The sequence below is a fragment of the Cryptomeria japonica genome, chromosome 11 (assembly GCF_030272615.1).
Source record: "Cryptomeria japonica chromosome 11, Sugi_1.0, whole genome shotgun sequence".
Classification (NCBI taxonomy): domain Eukaryota; kingdom Viridiplantae; phylum Streptophyta; class Pinopsida; order Cupressales; family Cupressaceae; genus Cryptomeria; species Cryptomeria japonica.
In genome coordinates, this window is record NC_081415.1 from 519,920,302 (window position 1) to 519,940,773 (window position 20,472).

Here is a 20,472-nt window from a genome sequence, read left to right on the forward strand (position 1 = left end):
CACCCTTGTGTTCATCAACCCTACTTGTCCTCGAGGGGGCATCCTAAATCATTAGCCAATCATAAAATCAAAATATCAACACTTGAAACATATTATCTTATCCCACTAGGCACCTATACCTATTTTTTTTTTAAACATCATTACTTCACATCAGTTCAAATGAGGATAAAATGTACACTTATTTCTCACCACCTTCTAATGTCATGCCCAACATTGCATCTTAATACCATGTCAACATTTCCTCATTTTATGCTAATTCCACTTTTTCATTTACCACAATTAATTGATTAAATTATTCATGTTAGTTAATTATGCTAATACTTGTCCATTTCTCCCAAAATAAATAAATAAATTCATTTTTACTTATTTCTTCATAAACAATAAAAAATCTAATTATCCATTAATATTCCATCATAACTTCATATTGTTTTTTTTTTTTAAACCCATGCACAAGTAGTTAGACAAAATAAAGAAATAAATAAAACTAATTATCCTCACCCATTTTAGAGTCCATTGGAACACTCAAAAATCTTCTTGATTATTCGTAGTTAGCAAAGATTCTCCACTCATCTCAATCAATCTCAATCATTCATTCAAGGTCAAATCCTCACCATTCCTCAATCAAAAATCTATAAATAAATCAATCCTCAATACTTCGTCAAATCACAAATGAATAATCAATCCATAAGTACATGCTATTAATTTGAAGAACTACCAACATTTCCACATAAAACATCTAAGCATATCCAACACATTCAAGGTTTGTATTTGGTACTAGTTTACTTATTTTTCATTACATTTGCATTATTCATTTACTCTATCTAAGGTATTCTTAAGCTTGGAATAAGGATCTTAAATTTGCATTTATTTTCTTTTGTTCATTCTAAATCTAGGTTATAAACTTGGCACTTTCTTTTCTTATTGATATTGATCTCCCCCTTTTAATGCTCTCATTCTCCCTATGCAAATATTACACTTGCAGGCTTGGTCAATGCTTCCAAGCTTTGATAGTGATTTGAAGAGAGAATGTGAGGTGTATTTATAAAAAAAATTGAGTGCTGAAAGTGCTGATAAAGCCCATAAACTTTTAGGGTTAGATTTGGGGTCACAAACATCAAGAAATTTTTTATTTTATTTTTTTTAATTACTTTTTGGAAGTATTTGGCACAAGGGATGGTCAATAGTCTCATAAACCTGACTTAGGGAGTTTCCCTAAAGTCTCAAAGATGTCTAGAAATCCTCTCAACATCACCAACAAGGGAGACATCTCATAAGCATCCCCTCTTTGAGAGATATGTCCCTAGGACATCTCTTTCCTAGTGGTGGTAGTGGAGGTTCGAAGGTGGAGCCATTTCCAACCATCCCCAAGTCTCGAGGACATCCATATTTTCAGAAATTTCATTTTTACTTAGGAGCCCATCCTTGTGATACACCGAGGTAAAGAACTTCAACATATTGCAAGGCCAAAACTATATGAATATGCCACCAATAGTTAAATATGTCACATATTCACATTCCTCTTGAAAATAGATTCAATTTCAAAAAAAATGGCACCTCACTAAGTCTCTTGATAAATTTTATAGCACATATATAAGAACCACTTAGGGTCCAAAGAAGGGGGAAGCAAGAGAAGAATCAAATCCAATATCTCTAAGTAGTACGGATGTGCTTGACAAAGGATTGCAAATCTCTTTGTACTTGTCTATATTGAGCAATACACTCTAGCTAATTGCTCTTACCAACTAGGTTTTTCACCTCTCGTAGCGGTTTTACTAGCTCAAATGCTTGTGTTATCTTGCTCGTTACATTTGCTGATTACATTTCTTGCTGATTACATTTCAATGTCTATTTCTTTGTGTAGCACCATTTCCTTTTCCTCCATTAATCACAATCATTTAGGTAACTAAGTAGAATAGTAGTTTCATAGTTACTAAGTAGAATAGTAGTTTCATAGTTTGATTCCCTAGCTTCTAATCAATTAAAGGGGAAATTATGAGTCACTTCCTAGTGAGCCAAGCAATACTCCAAAGCTAGTGAAATTCTTCCCTCATAAAACTAAGCTCTTGGAGACGAAAAGCCCCCTAGTTGGGGTAGTGTGAACCAAACTGGATGCAGTTGTAATGTAAATCAACTTCATTCCTGTTGTATCTCTGCTTGTAAGACCCTAAGAGGTTTGAACGACTTTTAGAGCGTCATTCATGAGTAATTTGATCACTCCTAGACTTATAACAGACTAAAGTAGAATTGTACAGTCATCTAGAAAGTTGGACAAAGCTGGAAACTATCAAGCAAGTAGAGAGGCCTAATAAGGCTATCTGAAGTCTTTGTTTAAGAAAACAAGTTACAAAGATAGGTTCTAAACACGACTACCTTAAGATGAACAGACATGTCCCAAAAACAACTAAACACAAAAATGGTTTTCTACATTACCTAGCTAGAACCTTAAAGACTAATTACATGTTCGGTCATGATTGAAGATTTGAACACATCCTTAAAAAGACAAGCTGAAATCAACAACCTAGCTTGGATGATAGACCAATCGTAATGTGATTTATTGGTTTGGTACAGAATTTAGAGCTTTCGATGCTGACATTGAGCATGCCTTGGTTAAAAGCGAGTTTTGGAAGGTGGGTTGATCAATAGTCTACAAGAGGAATTCATATTCCAGTGCATAGGGTAAGCCACAACATTTATTGTGGGATGTAAAACAAGGAGCTTGTCATAGTTGTTTGTTGTAAGCCAGTCTTGTGAACTTGTAGCCTTTATTCATGGGTGATGGTGAATTGGAGGAGTTTTCTAAACACTGGATTGCTCAAAGTAAATCTTGTGTGCTTACTGTTGTCTATGTTATTGCACATTTCCTTTCCTTTTTCATGTCAAACGACTCTCCTTTAATTGAATGCATGAAGTTTCCACAGTCCATATTGATATGTTTTTTATTTGTCTGGATTCGATTGTGTGAGTTTTTACGTTGTCAACGTTTCGGATCAAACACCATGATCCATCATCAGGGCAAAAGAGCAAGAGAGCAAGAGAGCAGAAAAATGGAGAGGATAGCAGACCTAGAAGATTAAAAAGATGAAGAAAGGAGGGAACACGAAAACCAAGGGGGGAGCAAACAAGAAAAAATTAACTAAAAAAGGTAAGAAATAAAATAGACGAATAAATCAAACTAAAGGACAATAAAGAGCATACACAAAAGCACAAAAAACAACCAATAAAAGAAACCCAAAATAAGGAAAAAATAAATAAGAAATACAAATAAAATAAAATAAATATGTAATTCCTACAATATGAGCAACTTTAAGAATGAATGAGCATAGGCATGGTACAGAATCTGCACATAAATAATCATAGATACTAACATATATGGGCTAGTCAAGGATTAATTTTTTTCATGTGAAAACAAATTTACCATGATTGGAAGTTTAAAGTCATTGGAACAACATACAAACTGAAATAAGCAAGCAAAATACTTTTCTTACAGAGATTTTCAAGTGGATCGATGTGATCACTGCTATTTTCTCCATGCAACTTGAGCTTTTCTTATGTACAATTATAATTCTCCTTCCTTCTACAAGAACACATATGAAGTTGGCATGTAAAAAAGAGAACTAGACTAGCTCCTGTAGATAAGGGCATTCCAACTAGTTTCACTGAGACACTGTGCACTTAATCATATGCAGTGTTAGATATTAGAGTAAGTGGATCCAAAACGCCCTACCAAATCATGCAGCAAATACACCCTATACACTCTATTGAAAGAAGAGCATCATAACATAACATGGAAAAATGACAAAATGCACAGGTTACAAACATCTTGTAATGATTTTCCTAGTCATTAACATTCTTCTTTTACCAAATGTCAAAGGCGAGCAGGACTTCCCTCTGAATCTGGGGCACTTCTGATTGTTCCACTTACCATCTCACCTTCTCCTTCTCCTTTTGAGCTATCAGGAAAAGAAAACACAGATGACCCAAGAAAGACAATCAATTCCCTCAAGAGATATCATAAAGGCTTCGTATCTTTTACTTCCCATGATATACTGTGTGTACATAATATTTCCATGTACTTCAAAGGTTAAAAATTTATTGAGAACCTGAATATGAATAGGTATGAGGAAGTCCTTGATACATAATTCATTGGAGATCAAGTGAAATCATTCAGGTTTCCCATTAAAAGTAATCAATCGAATTGTTTCCTGATTCACCTCAAAGTCTTTTTCCCTTCTAATAGCTCAAAGGAGAAAAAGGGAGTGAGATGTTTGCCTTCAGTGCTGACCTTGACTGTTTCCAATATTTTCAAGCCATACTTCTTAAAAATCTGCATTACAATAAATTTATCAGGCATAAAAAAATAACTTATCAATATGAGATAGGAAAATAATAACCATAGAACAAAAAATTCAAGCGATCATTTCTAACTACCACAGAATAAACAAATTTATTAAAAACACAATATTTCAAAAGCACTTCAGAATTTGACCTTATATACTATATACAATTTTTTTTAAATCACGTCAACATTGTTCTCTCCATCATTCACAATGTGTAGCCATATAAAAAAAATTGCTAAAAACCATGGTTTTGTCAAATGTTAAAAAATAACCAAGTTACCCCACAGGAACCTACTGAATATTACCATAAATAAGAAATGAATCAGAACTTTCATTTAAAATTTTATACGAAATTCCTGTGTTCATTGTTCCTTTAATGCAAGGCTGCAATAGAGTGTCACGTTGTCAGAAGGCCTTTCATCCTTGATCAAATCGATGTCAATTACCTCAATCATGAGAAATGTCCCGAATGCAACGACAGATAAGATTCCAACAAGAAGCAAATGCAAGACTGCAGCAGTCATTGCCAAAGACTTTGAAGAATAGGTATATAGATATCAACAAGAAGAGCCAAAAAATATTTCTATTTTGTGCGGTTCAGCCCCCAGGCTTCAGTTGACTTATGGAATGTTGGCCATTAAATAGGGAAAAAAATGGCAAGAACAGGTGTGAAAAATTTCCATTTATAGGTCTGCATTTTACCTAGCACTTTAGCATGATGTTGACTAATTTCTTCTCTATGACATTTATTCACCTTGTAGATTCCACTGTTTAGATTCTAGACATTAAATTCCTTAAAGAGCAAATTTTTGAAAAATTTACATAGAAGATCATCTGAATGACATTTCAGGTCACTCTATGGTCCTTCATCAGGATAAATTTTGTTCCTTTCTATAGCCGTCTGCAGTGAAGATATATGCCTTGTTCAACTATCTGAGCTCACAGACTTCTTAGGGGCATTGTTTCATAGGAGCCAGTCATAGTAGATACAGATTCACCTTTGATGACTCAGAACCAGATTGTCCTTTGTACCTCCCATATGAAGCATGAAGGTTAAATGGCAGCTTTTGATACGATGCAACCGACTAGACATTGTTAGGTCGCATCCTTTGGCTTGCTGCAGCTGAATGCGTCTCTCTGTGGTTGAATCCGTATGCAGCAGCAGTGATCTTGCCTCTCTAAGGCCATTTGTTTTCTCTTCAGTTCGAGGACTCGCCAATTTATATCCTCGTCTCTCCTTCATTAAGGTTTTTCTGTGAAAAATAAGGAGAATCCTATTTGTAGACTGTTTTCTCAAACATCTCAGAGCGCTACCTAGAGCGAGTTTCTTTAAGAGATTCAAGAATTCCACAGTTAATCTTACAGAAACGCATTTCTGGAAAAAACTGAGTGGAAATTTAGCTTGTATCAAGATTTCAGATCAACCACATGATCCATCATCAGGTTTTCTTTACCTTTTACTTCATTAATTTTGAGGTTACCTAGGAAATGGTTTGTTCCTATCACCTTCTTCTCCTTTTAATGGATACATCGAAAGGACCTATATCCCTTTGCAACCTCCAGAGACATTTAACATGTTTCAAAGGGGTTACCTACAAAGAATTTTTCCTTAAAGTTCCTAAATTGAGTATAACAAGAAACTATCTAGTATTGACACTTCATCGCATTGGACCTCTGAGACTGTGGTGGGCGTGAGTTGATCCCCGTGAACACTCATCAAACTGATCTAGGAGAACAAGCACAATCAAAGCTTTTTCAGAAAATTAAATTTTAAAACCCCAGTTGATTGGCAAGTTAAAAGAAAAAAGCTTGACTCGGTAGGGCAATTTATAGCTGCACCCCAAATACACCCTCTCGGTAGGGCAATTTATAGCTGCACCCCAAATACACCCTCTCGGTAGGGCAATTTATAGCTGCACCCCAAATACACCCTCTCAAATCTTCAAATTAAAAAGTAGGAACTCTTATTATTCAGAAAAAGATTCTAACTAATCCTGTAGCATATTTACTTTATGCTTCATGAAATCCTATGTTCCATGCCTCTCCATTGTGACCCCAGCCTAACTAATCTCACTTTTCCAAAACAAGCTGAGGATGTCATCATCATTTAAGGTATCCCCATTTTTGACCTAGCTGTCACCATATGATACACAGCCCATAATAAAGTGCTATTCTGTCTCCAACAACCCTGCGGTGCTGAATAAGTATAGTCTCTCCTTCCACTCTTCCTTTAAGTGTTGCAAATCTGCATGTTTCCATCTGAGTTTCTCTGAGCCCATAGTTGACCTATTATTATCTTTCCCTTCCATTTGTCTCCAACCCCAATGCTCCATTCATCAATATGCTGATTGGGAATGATGGGACACTTATCCCAATGATTACCTAAGTTCAAAAACCTGGTGGGCATTCCAGTTTAAGGGGAGATCTTCTGTTAATACACAGAGATTAGCTTTTCATGAACTCTTGTTTCGAATTCTCCACAACAAAATGAAATATTGTACTACAACAAAGACTCTATAGTGTAATGGGCACTTAAAGAAGTGTGATCCAGATTCAAAATTCTCCTTGTGCAATAAGGTGGCTGACAGCTCCATTAACAGTAATACTAGAGTAAACTATAGTAATGAACCGAATATACACTGAAACACGAGTCTTTGCTAGCAAACCCTGCATTGATGGCCACCTATATTCCCACCCAAAAGAAGCAAATAAGCTGAGAATCGGTGCAAGCGGTCATAAAACCCTCTGTATCTAAATGTAAATGTGCATTCGTTCACAGGCACTAGTTAGTATGTATCTGAAATCAAACTCTGCCCCAATTGTTTTTTTTATGATGGCCTTTTTTCGATCTGTTTATCCCCGAGCATAATAACAAAGTCTCATCATTTTAAAGATTTGCATAACTTTAAGAATACCATTGTTACTTGCTCATCAAATTACTCAAGAATTCAGTAAGAATCTGAGGAAAGGAAGTGCTAAAACTGAAATGTTCTTGAATAATGAAAATACTTACCCAGGTACCATGTGAGCTCGCATACTCCAAACCACGATAATGAAAATGTCAGGAATAGCAATGGTATAGTGTTAAAAATAATTAATTATAATCCAAGCATCTTTTCCTTAGGAATGGAAGAATCGACACGTGTAGCCACCATGTACAGAATCTTACCTTGATTCGCTCATGGATTTTCCGGTGTTTTAAGCAATTTAGCCTAAATTTGAAGGCCGTGTGGGGTATTCAGGCATTTTTAGTGTAAAATACGATCTCGAAATTTCAGCCAAATTGTTTCACATGAAAGGACACGAGATTTCACACTACTGAAATTTCTATATGATTATTATAATATATATTATTTTTATAATAAAATAAAATAAGTCTTAGTATTTGAGGATGAGTTTGAATAGATATTTATTATTAAAAATTTGTTTGCCGTCAAATCAAAGCCCACTAGGCATCTCCATATTGGAATTTTTAAATTATTACATGTTAAAGTTAAAATGATTTAATTATATTCTTTCTATTTTTTTATAAATTAGTAAAAGTACTTAAAGGACTATCAAATTGTGGGTCTATCATTAATTGGTGTACTTTTTTTTTCTCAAATTTATTATATTTAATATTTGATGAACAAAACTATAAATATTCGTTTTTCAATTTTTTGAGACATCCTTATTACAAAATAAATAAATAAATATACTTTCATATTTTTTCTACAAATAGTCAAAAATAATAATTGTTCACTCATGCTCTATCATAACTTCTTCATGATTCCCTTCTATTTTAAAAATTTGTTTGATATATAAGATCTGATGCTCTGCAAAAAGGATTAGAAAAATTGTTGGATGGCAACACACACAAGAGCACAAGAAACAAACATTAGTGTTAGCAACAAAAGATTATCCTAATCCTTTTTGCAGAGCATCATTTGGTGAACCCGACGTGAATCCAAACATCACAAAGATCAACTTTTTTTTTTTTAACCAATAACATGTTTGAATGTTGAAAATGTCACACAGGTTGCACTTTTGACATTGTTTTGGCGCGTTTGACATTGTTTTGGTGCTATTCACCTTGTTTCAGCGCTTTTCCCTTCTCTGTCTTTCCCTTTCTTTTAGTGTGTTTGTGTTAAATAGCGCCTCTCTGTTCAAACACAGACTAGCACTATTGTAACAGAACGTTGTACAAATCACCTTGTAACCAAAAATAAATAAAAATTAGGCTTGTAGAAGCCCACCAAAACATCCAGATTTTTCTAACTAATTGTCTTTTATGCAGGTTCTAATTTTTTTGTGCAGGGGAAGGAGTTAGTTTAAATGTTTTAAAAGTTTCTTTTTTACTTTCTTTCAACAAAAGTTGGTTAAAAAGAATCCATTTTTCCTTCTTGCACAAGTTAAAATAAACCTCACATTTTATTTTAGAGTGCATAAAATGAACCTCAAACTTGTTTTTGGTGCTTAAAAAGAAAATTCATCTTTCTTTATTGCAAAGTAAAAAAAATAACAAACTTCAAAATTTTGCTTTCATTGAAAGTTAGGGATATATTTTGTTTTGGTGCTTAAAATCAACAAAACAAATTTTCTTTCTTACATCAAACTTAAAAATCACAAGCCACACTTCAATTTTTGGGCAAATAAAAAGAACAATCCACTTGTTTTGATTTTTGCAAAAACAAATTTTACTTCAAGCAAACATGTTTTTCTTTAAGTTGACCAGGATTTCCGAATTCTAAGTTACAAAACACATTGCCTTTGAAGTTAAAAAGAACACCATGGCTGTTGGAGCAACATCTCCAAATAGTTAGATCACATTTGTAATGGTGGATTAAAAAGAACAAGTGTCTTTCGTACTTGGCACACTTGTGCAAAAAGTCAGTCGAGTGGTCCTACCTCTAACACACACTATCCTCTCCCTTGGCTTTCGTGGTCCTAGGTGCAAGAGAAAAGTGTTAGTAACACTCAAAATTTTATCTTTTTAAGAGAGGCCTGCCAAGGGATCGATACTCTTGGGAACGACCTCGAGCGGTAAATCCTTCGAGCCGCTATAGAAATCAGGTGAGAGCGAAAGCTGTAGCCTTGGGTATAGCTGTTCCTACAGTGTAACTGGCCAAAAGGACAAATGGGCTCCACCACCAGTTACAAGGCTCTTAAGTGAGTCACTGCAGAATGAACTTATGTCCAAAAACATTGAACATGACTAAACACCTTTTAGTAGTAGCCCACCCGTTCTATTGATTGAGGATATTTGCGATATAATTTAGTGCAAGAGCATAGATGGTTTTGCTCCCAAGATACTCACCATACATATTTCCTTGAGTAGAAACATAGCTTTTTGAAAAGTCACTTGTGGCTTGATAAAAGTGGTGACTCCCCCATCATAGGGATCATCTATTTGTTATGCTCATGCAAGACTTAGTATATCACATCCTTACCTGCCACGGTGGGATTCATAAGGTATGTAGTACCAAAGTCGAAGAAATATCAAGATGTGGGCTAAATTTATCACAACTGGCCATTTGACTTTAGGGATAAAAAGTGTTTGAAATGTGTTCGTTTTAAAGACCAAGTGCAAATTGAGCTGACTTCAGGCTTTGGAAATACACCTTAAAATACATCTAAAAGAAGGGTCATATACAAGTCCAAAGATTGGGTTGATCTAGACCCATACTCATTTGTGCCTTTGAGGGAACATTGTGGTGTTTGTGTGCTTGCTTTGTTTTCTTGTCAAAGAAACATCAAATTAGAAAATCAATCCCAAAAACAAAGTATTCATCCAACCAAACATCTTTCAAAAACAACCAAAAACATCAAAAACAAAGTGCAAACAACAAAAGAGTCAAAAATTTTATGACCATTCTTCACATCTTGCGAAAGAAGAAGCGTCATCAAAATATCAACTTGAAAAGAAGACAATTAAGCTCAAAGGCTTTGATCAAACGAAGGAAATTCTTCTATATCAATAGACAAATCTTTGTCTCCCATAGAGTTTTCTTGCGTCACATGTGTCTCTATCTTCAAGGCAAAACAAACGAATTTGATTCCGAATCATTGAACCACAGAGCTTTTATGCAATATAGAGCTCTGAGTTATCACAAAAACCAAGGAGGAAAGATTAATCCCAACTTCTTCCCAAACGTCTGTATCACATACAACACAGCTCGAGAAATACCACCAACACTCGAAAGGGAAGAGATAGAGTTTGTCCCATTTATAACACAAAGTTTTTATTGAAGTTGAAAAAATTTTCATCCATCATCTCACTCATACATCATCACTTCATCATCAATCCGTCCCAACTCTCAAAACATTAAGAGGTTCTTGTCCCAAGTTCTCTTTTAGATATTGCTTGAAATCAAACACATCACATCACTTTTTAGATTGTTTCTACATCTAGGATAAGCTCATCCTAAGAGACACATCTACACAGGTTAAAACTAGTTCATGAGTGAATCCTCTCATTACTAGGTAGTTAAATCTGTAACACATCTCAGATTTCTCTACACCTTATCACATCAAAACTTATCAAACAAACAAGCAATTCAAAGAAGGAATTTCAGTTACATCTACCTTAAAAGTGCTAGAGATCTACATGCAACACAAATCACCAACCATCAATCTTTCATTTCATCAAACAACTCATCATCATCTTCAATCAACTTCAACAAAAGCTTGCAAGCAAAATGGCTCAAACCCGATCACAGTCCAGGCAACGAGAAATAGAAAGGGAAGAAGAAGAAGAGGAAAATCTCAATGAATTTCAAGAAGCACTTGGAGGAAATGCAGATGACGAAAACCCAAGTACTCCCACTCCTGCAACAATAGAAAGGGCTCAGCATAACCCTCTCTTTAACAGACTTTTTGACAAAATACTCAGGAGCAATGCGGATGCTCACTTCTTAAGACTTGCTCAAGAAGGAGCAAAACTCCCCTCTGACTTTGATCTTGCTCAATTAAGACAAGCATCAGAAAGACAAAGTCGCCATGAAGAGGAAAGAGGTAGAGATCCCATCAGATATAACATTCCTCGAGGTAACCCACCACCTCCTCCTCCAAATGAAATGGAGATGTTGCGGCAACAAGTCGAGAATCTCGCCCAACAGCTTCATAGTGGTGTCAAGACTAACCAATTCTCACTCAATGACATCTATCCCTATCCTTTTGATAGGAATCTTTACATGCCACCATTTCCACGAGGATTCGAAACACCCAATTTCAAAAAATATAGAGGAAAGGGAGATCCTCATGATCATGTCAGAGAATTTCATTCCGCTTGTCTTGAAGTGGCATATGAAGACACATACCTAATGCGCCTTTTTTCCCAAAGCTTGGGAGGAACAACCACATCATGGTTTTCCCGACTACCAGGTGGCATTAGAACATTTGAGGAACTCATCCAGAAGTTCCTAGCTCATTACTCTCATAACATTGAACGCGACATCACCATGGCTGATCTGTGCAACACCAAACAAAAACCAGGTGAACAATTCTCGGTATTCCTGCAACGATGGTGTCAAATGTCTAGCAGACGTTCTCTTCAGTTACCTGAACGAGAACTAGTGGAAATATTCATTTCCAACTTAAACGAAGAAATGGAATTTCACCTGGATGTCAAAGACACAGACTCTTTTAATGATATGATCACCAAAGGTTTGAAATGTGAAAGGGCACTCATCAAGAAAGGACTCATCAAAATCTTTAATGAACCAAAAAATGGTCCTCGTCCACACTTCAACAACGATAAACCAAACTTCTGGAATAAAAACAAAAATATCGTCAATGATGGGGTTGTGGATGCCAGGACTATACAAAATGCACAACCTGTGGTTCGATTTGCCAGACAAAATCCTCCACCTCAAAACAACACAAATGTTCCTTCTAATCAAGGTCGCATCACATCTCAGGATGAACCTAGACCTCGTCAGCAAAAACAGAAATGCACATACACTCCCTTAGGGGAACCCATTGAAATAGTATTGCGACAACTCATTTCTCAAAATTTGGTCACTCTACCTAAACTATCAAACTATGAGCCTCAGGTCAAACTGGCCTGGTGGAGAGATACTGAACACTGTGAATTCCATCAAGGAAGAGGGCACAAGACAAGTAATTGTCACCGATTGAAAGATCTCATTCAGGATCTTATTGATCGAGGAGAAATTGAAATTGAAGGACATGACCCAAAAACAACAAATAATGATCATCTGATGTTCAAAAATCCACTTCCATCACAAGATCAAAGGGGTCCTTCCACTTCCCGGCGAGGCATTGATACCACTGATTATACACAAGCTGCGTATAATTACACTGTAAATCATCTGTATGATGCCAATGAACAAGTTGCAACTATAACCTTCAAAAATCCCAACTCAAATTGCAATGTTGTTACGCGTCACGGCAAAGTTACCATCAAGGCAGCTCCACAAGGCACCACCTCCATCCCAAAGCAGTACAATCTTGTGGAACAATTAGACAAAACCCCTGCACTTATATCCATTTTAGAGCTTCTGCACCTATCACCCTCTCATAAAACTATCTTGGATCAAGCACTCCAAGAGGCGTCAGTCCCTGCAAATCTGAATACAGACCAATTTCAAGCCATGGTTGGAAGTCTAAAATCATCACCATGTCTCACTTTTTCCGAAAGTGACAACTCTTCCTTCCAGCAACCGCATAACGCCTCACTCCACATCGAAGGATTTATTAACCAGCATCAGATCAAGCGAGTCTTGATCGATAATGGAGCAGGCCTAAACATTTGTACACTGCAGTTGGTCACAGCATTGGGATATGCGGTCGAATCAGTGGATCCTCGTCAGAAGATCACAATCAAAGCCTATGACGGTGCGGAGCGTTCATCCAAAGGAGCTGTGGTACTACCAATCCGAGTGGGCCCCGTGGTAAAGCACATCATTTGTCAGGTTCTGGACCTTCCTCTGCCATACAATCTATTGTTAGGAAGACCTTGGATACATGCCATGCAAGCCGTTCCATCTACCTACCATCAATGTATCAAGTTCCCACATAACGGTGTAGAGATCACAATTCTGGGTGACGCAAATCCCTTTGCATATTGCCATAATATCAACCATCAACCAGAAATTACCGTTCCTAATAATAGAGAAGCCATTTCCTCCACATCATATATAAGTCCCGCCTCTCTTGCCCGTTCAAACACCACTATACCCAAGCAAGAAAAGCTTAAGATGAAGATCGCAGAGGAAGGTCCTGGGGAATACAACTTGAGTCAACTCTTTTGTGTGGGACAAATGCCCACTTCTTCCAGAACACATGGTAAACCACAATAGGTACTCCAGCAACCACTAAACATACCAGCATGTGCTTTGACGCCCTTCATTCTTGGAAAGAGTCAAGAGGAAGAAACACAAGATGAGGACCTAGCGGAATGGATCTATAAAGATCCCATCACCACTGATATACCGCGAGTTACACTTCCTATGGAACAGTATGGCAAAGGTCTCCTCATTATGCAATGAATGGGGTATGATGGTCAAAGTGCTTTGGGATATTGCAAACAAGGACGACATGAACCCCTGCTGCCGGAATTCAAGCCCAAAGGTAATACAGGCCTAGGCTTTGAAAAAGAGATCTTTCCTAAACTCAAGTTCAAAGGAAAACCCAACAAACAATTTTGTCCACCTACGGCAAAAAAGACGCCTTTTATCATTAAAGCAGCCTCAAGCACCATCCCAACTGCCCCACTGAGGCTCAAAACCCCAACACAACCATCACCAATGCCACTCATCCCACCAAAACGAACCAGTAATCCCATCAGCAACACCATTAGCAGCAGCAACTGTGTCAGAACCCGCAACAGCATCTATGGCACCAGTAGTTCTAGTAGAAGCCACTGAGTCAACATTACCAATACTCCCCGTACCAGATCCTTTAATCCCCATCGACCTTCCTGCAACACTGATCATTACAAAGGTACATCAACCAATCACACCTGCAGTATTTAACTCAAAGGACATCCTAGTATGGTATAGTAATCGGATGCTGGAAAGTGACTCAAAGACCGACTCGCATGAATGGGAATTTGATTCTGTACAGCTTAACACTTCAGATGAGGAAGACACATCACCACCTCCACCATGTAAAGACATCCCTGTTTACGGAGAAGCACAGATAAAGACCACTTGGGTTACTAAACTGGAAACATCTTCCACAGATCCTACGTCTCATCCTACGCCTGATTCTGACAGGGAGAGTACCATTAACGACCTTCACCATAACGTCTTAACCCTCACTGATACATCTAATGCACTTAACCTAATCGATGAAGTAATGCCCATTATCCACCCTGAACTCATCGAATGGAACCAACCAAATTTCCCATGTCTTGACCTCTTCCAGAACGATGAGGCCATCATTGACTTTTTGGAATTAAGGGATAACCTACCAAGCAGGGATCACAAAGTTGGATTCGCCATTGAACTTAATAGCGCAGCATACTTTGGGGCAGATGCCAAACCTTTCAGCTGCAAAAATATAACAATAAAACATGGATCTTCTAGTGAAAACCACACTGTGGAACTATTTGATCCAACAAAAGTAAAAAAAAAGAGCGTATCCAATAGTGAAAACCTCTCTGAGGCGCCTGAGGATGAAGGGTTTGACATTCTCCCTGATAGTGCACAACAGGAATGATCAACAATTCTCATCGAGGAAACCAAAGAATACAATGTGGGTACTCCTGAAAATGCTCATATCATACATCTGGCATCTCTTCTCACTCCAGAGGAACAACCTAAATTTATAGAGTTCTTCCAAAAATGTCAGATCAACTTTGCATGGTCATATGCAGACATGCCTGGGCTTGATCTTGATTTAGTCATGCATCACCTCACAGTAGCAGAAGGAGCCAAACCTGTCAAGCAGAAGCTTCGTAAGATGCATCCTCAAATTGCAGTACTAGTCAAAACAGAACTCAAGAAACTCCTAGATGTTGGATTCATTAGACCAATTGATTATGCAGAATGGATCTCCAACATTATGCCTGTCGGCAAACCAAAAAGGGGCATCCGCATTTGTACTGACTTCAGAGATCTGAATAAGGCATGTCCTAAGGATGACTTCCCCCTACCAAATATCGACATCATAGTAGACCTGACAGAAGGACATGCCATGCTTTCACTCATGGATGGCTTTTCAGGATACAATCAGATAAAGATCGCACCAAAAGATCAACATAAGATAGCCTTCACATATCCATGGGGCACATACTGTTGGAATGTACTGCCTTTTGGTCTAAAGAATGCAGGAGCGACCTATCAATGAGCAATGACTACTATCTTTCATGATATGATGCATACCATAATGGAAGATTATGTTGATGACTTATTAGCAAAATCACTCACTAGAGAAGGTCATTTGGACATATTAGAGAAAATCTTTGATAGACTAGAACAATACCATGTTCGACTCAACCCAAAGAAATGTGTCTTTGGAGTAACCTCCGGGAAGCTTCTAGGATACATTGTCTCAAGCAAAGGTATTGAGGTCGACCCAGCGAAGGTAAAAGCAATTATGGACATGCCACCTCCAAAGAATATCAGTCAGCTAAGGACATTACAAGGACGACTTCAATCCATCTGAAGATTCATTACACAATTGGCTGATAAATGTCACCCATTCACACATCTGCTACACAATAACATCCGCTTTCAATGGGATGCCCGATGCCAGCAAGCATTTCAGACGCTTAAAGACTATCTCATGAATCCACCATTGTTGATGCCACCAAATCCAAGTAGACCATTGTTACTCTATATCTCGGCAACAAGTACAGCATTAGGTGTATTACTGGCACAACATAATGCAGAAGGCAAAGAGTGTGTTGTATACTACATCTCTCGCACACTAGTTGGCTATGAACTCAATTACACACCTATTGAGCGAGCTTGCCTAGCAGTGATCTTCGCAGCCACAAAATTGAGGCACTATCTGTTGACACACAAGGTACAACTCATTGCAAAGATTGATCCACTCAAGTATTTACTCAGCAAAGCAGCATTAACAGGTCGCTTGGCCAAATGGGTGACGATTCTAAGTGAATTTGACATCGAGTACGTGGACCGTAAAGCTATCAAAGGTCAAGTTATTGCAGATCAGTTGGTCGATGCACCTCTCATAGGCGATCATCCTCTTATTTCCAATTTTCCAGATGAAGAGATATTCATGATCACAACAACACAACCATGGAAACTCTACTTTGATGGCTCGTACACTAGGCATGGCTCGGGGGCAGGCATTCTATTTATCACACCCCAAGGTGACAGTATCCCGAAGTCTTACAGGCTCACATTTCCATGCACAAACAACATAGCAGAGTATGAGGCCTTGATCACAGGACTCATGCTAGCCGTACAATGGAAATTACAAGAACTACAAGTATATGGTGACTCACAACTGGTCATTCGACAAGCAACAGATGAATATCAGACAAAGGATGATAAACTCATGCCATATAAGCAAATGGTGGACACTCTAAAGACATCATTTACTACTATCACTTTTGAGCAGATACCAAGAGATCAGAATTGAGCTGCTGACGCCATGGCTACCATCGCATCTCTACTAGATCTTCCACAGAATTCAACACGCTACGAGTTCTTGGTAGAACAGCTTTGGATCCCCACTTATGATATCCCTGAATCTGAGATGATATGTCACCTTGTCGGTTCTGAATCCCCATGGTACGGTGAGTTCTACACCTATCTCCGCGATCACACCCTTCCTCCCAACCAATCAAATAACCAACGTAAAACCTTCATTCGCCAAACTGCTCGATATACCATTATTGCTCAAACCCTATACCGACGCGGTCTTGATGGTACTCTCCTTCGATGTTTGGAACAAGGTGAGATAACAAAGGCTTTGGAAGAGGTCCATGAAGGAATTTGTGGGACTCAGTCAAGTGGTCCATCACTAGCCAAGAAACTCCTGCGCAATGGATACTATTGGCCATCTATGGAAAAGGATTCCTACTACTTTGTCAGAAAATGCAAGAAATGTCAAGTTCATGGCGACCTGATACATGCACCAGCCCAGGAACTGCAACCAATCACAACACCATGGCCTTTCTGTCAATGGGGCCTTGACCTTGTGGGTAAAATCCATCCATCTTCATCCAATGGCCATAAATTCATTATCACCGCCACCGAATATTTCACAAAGTGGATCGAAGCTGTTCCACTTACCCAAGTCACCGGCAAGCAGATCGCCTCCTTCATCCTCAACTACATCATCTGCCGGTATGGTGTACCCATGTCCATCATCACAGATAACGGTCTTCCTTTCAAAAATCAGGATGTTCGCGAACTTTGTGAGAAATTTCATATCCAACACCGCTTTTCCACTCCCTATTACCCACAAGGCAATGGTCAGGCCGAAGCATCCAATAAAAACATATTAAGGATCCTAAAGAAGACAGTCAATGATGTCGGCCGTGACTGGCATGTTCAACTAAATCTGGCACTATGGGCATATCGAACTAGCATTCGAACCCCTACAGGTGCAACTCCTTATTCATTGGTCTATGGTGCAGAAGCTATCTTACCTATTGAGGTTGAGATACCATCATTACGGGTTTCCTTGCATAATCTGATAGATGATGAAGCATATAGAGTATCCTGTCTTCAGGACTTGGAGTTACTAGATGAGAAGCGACAAGCTGCATACAACCATCTCAAAGCCTATCAGCAGTGCATGAGCAAAAGCTACAATCACCGAGTTAGACCTCATACATTTGAGGTAGGTGATCTTGTTCTACGAGAGAATCCTCGCAACCAACCAAACCGAGAACATCAGGGCAAGTTTGAATCAAACTGGCTGGGCCCATATGTTGTCACTGCTGTGTTCAGGTTCGGGGCATATCAGTTGGCTAGATCAGAAGAAGAACCGCTTGCAGATCCAATCAACAGCATGCACCTCAAACGGTTTTATACCTAAGCTGTACAGAGCATCAGGCTCCCCTACATACCAGAAAATACCAAAAACATTCAGAAAAATGTCCTGAAGAAAATACAAAAACATTCAAAATAGTAAAGAAATATCATGCATCCAAATGGTGAACAACCACTCCGGTGGCACCTTGGGTAAGTACGGTGGTGAAAACCTGGCAAACAGGTGCCACTCGTAAAGGCTATGGCTCCATTGTCTTTCAGACTTGTTGCGATCACATCTACTTCATACATACATCCATCCATCTGAAAACCATGGCTTGTTATTTCTCTGCAATTATGATAAATACTTCATGCGTCTAAGCAACCCGCTTTTTCATAGTCATGTCTAAAACTGGGGGCAATGCCCTTAACCTATTGATGGAAGTGGATTCTACATTGTATTATGATTCATTAAAGTTCTTCATTTAAAACTATCTCACAAAATCCAAACAACATTCAAAACACTTCAAAAAACCAAAAAATTAAAAAACAATACAAAATCCAAAAAACATCAAAAAACATCAAAAATAAAACAAAAACATGGCAACACATTGTACATACTCATCTGCACAGATACCAAACAAACATTGTGATATACTCCACAAAATGACCACTTATCAATCGACCACACAATCAACATCAACACTCAAAACTGTCTTCAACAAGGATGCATCCTTCCTTACCAAAACAAAGACAAGATGACATTTTCTTTGACAAGAAAATTCTGTTTACGCTATCAAATACTTGGTTGATTTATGGTCTAGTAATTTATATCAGGTTCCTATGGCATTGTTTGTGTATCTTCGATACATTATTCCGATGAAGTTTTGAGGCATGTATTAATGGTGTCTACGTGGGAAGTTCACTAAGCTATGTGATCATAAGCAAAAATACAGTCATAGATCACTACGGCTTGTTGACTACAACGTATACCTCAACCATATGAGCATGAACCATTACCAAGGATCCATATTCTTTATTCTTTATGTATATACTGTTTGTTTGCAGGTACAATGTTTTTTCTTTGGTTCCTCCTACCTCATCCAAACTGGATAAAGGTTTTATCTCTTATTACGGTATGCACTTGTCTCAAGATATGATCAGCCTAAGATCAAGGAGGACGATCCAAGTCATGCATGAAAGGAGATAATCCTTGTCTGTTCCGCAAGCAATACTCAGGTCAACTTGATCTGTTATATCAAGTTGCTTGTATTAACTTGCTATATCAAAATCCATGTAAGAAATACTCTGGTCATCTTGAATCTTTATGTCAAGTTGTTTGTATTTTCTTACAACATTTTAAAACTCAATGATGAAAAATAAAGCACCATGGATCGTCATTCCATCTCATCTATATATATTGCATTTCGTTGCATTCCATCCATCCATACATTCATAAATAGCTGCATATCATTCATACATAGTAATGACAATGCATACTCTATTTTCCTCTTCTTCCATAGGAATGAGTCATAGGTTCTCCATTTCTTCTATCTAACGTCAAACCCCCCCTCACCCTCCCTATCTTGATCATCAACATCATCTTAATCCCTTCATCGCTTCCCATCCTCACTCATCCAAAAAAATTAAGCCAGTTACTCTGTCTACACAGATACATCGACTCCCACACACCTAGACTATCAACAGATACTCTGATCAAGTATCTTCGGGTCTCAACAGGTAATCGATTATGGCAAACTTAGACTACAACAGGCATTTATCATAATGACCTAGTCTCAACGGGGCTGCCATGATTCCCCACAACCATCCATCACATGCACATACTATCAATTGATCAACCAATCAAACACAATCCAATGGGCAATTACATCAATTGTCTACGTCTCAACGAGTATTTTGCTTCATATACCTTGACTTCATCGGGCAATTACATCAATTGTCTAAGTCACATCAAGTCACTTTGATTCACTTACTCAGACTTTATCATGTCCAAGCGACCAACTGACATCAACTGTCACGCTTTGACTTGACCGGGGCAATTAAACCGATTGCACCAGATTGTCCAACCAATTTTGATCAATTGTATAGCATCAATCCAAACCCCACACTACATCTGCTATGTATCTCTTGCATGATCTCAGGGTACTCGCTGGCTTGTTGTTTCTTCATATTCACTCCATTTTCTCCCATTCTTTCATCTTTAGTTCTAATTT

General features: G+C 38.0%; 1 long non-coding RNA gene across 1 annotated transcript; it reads right to left on the bottom strand.

The window, feature by feature from the left end:
* Nucleotides 1-3,370: 3,370 nt before the first annotated feature.
* LOC131070497 (uncharacterized) lies at nt 3,371-7,500 on the bottom strand. The gene is made up of 2 exons (XR_009112339.2): nt 7,351-7,500; nt 3,371-4,324 (listed from the first exon to the last, which is right to left on the bottom strand). It is a non-coding gene; the product is annotated as an uncharacterized LOC131070497 (long non-coding RNA).
* Between the last annotated feature and the right edge of the window lie 12,972 nt (nt 7,501-20,472).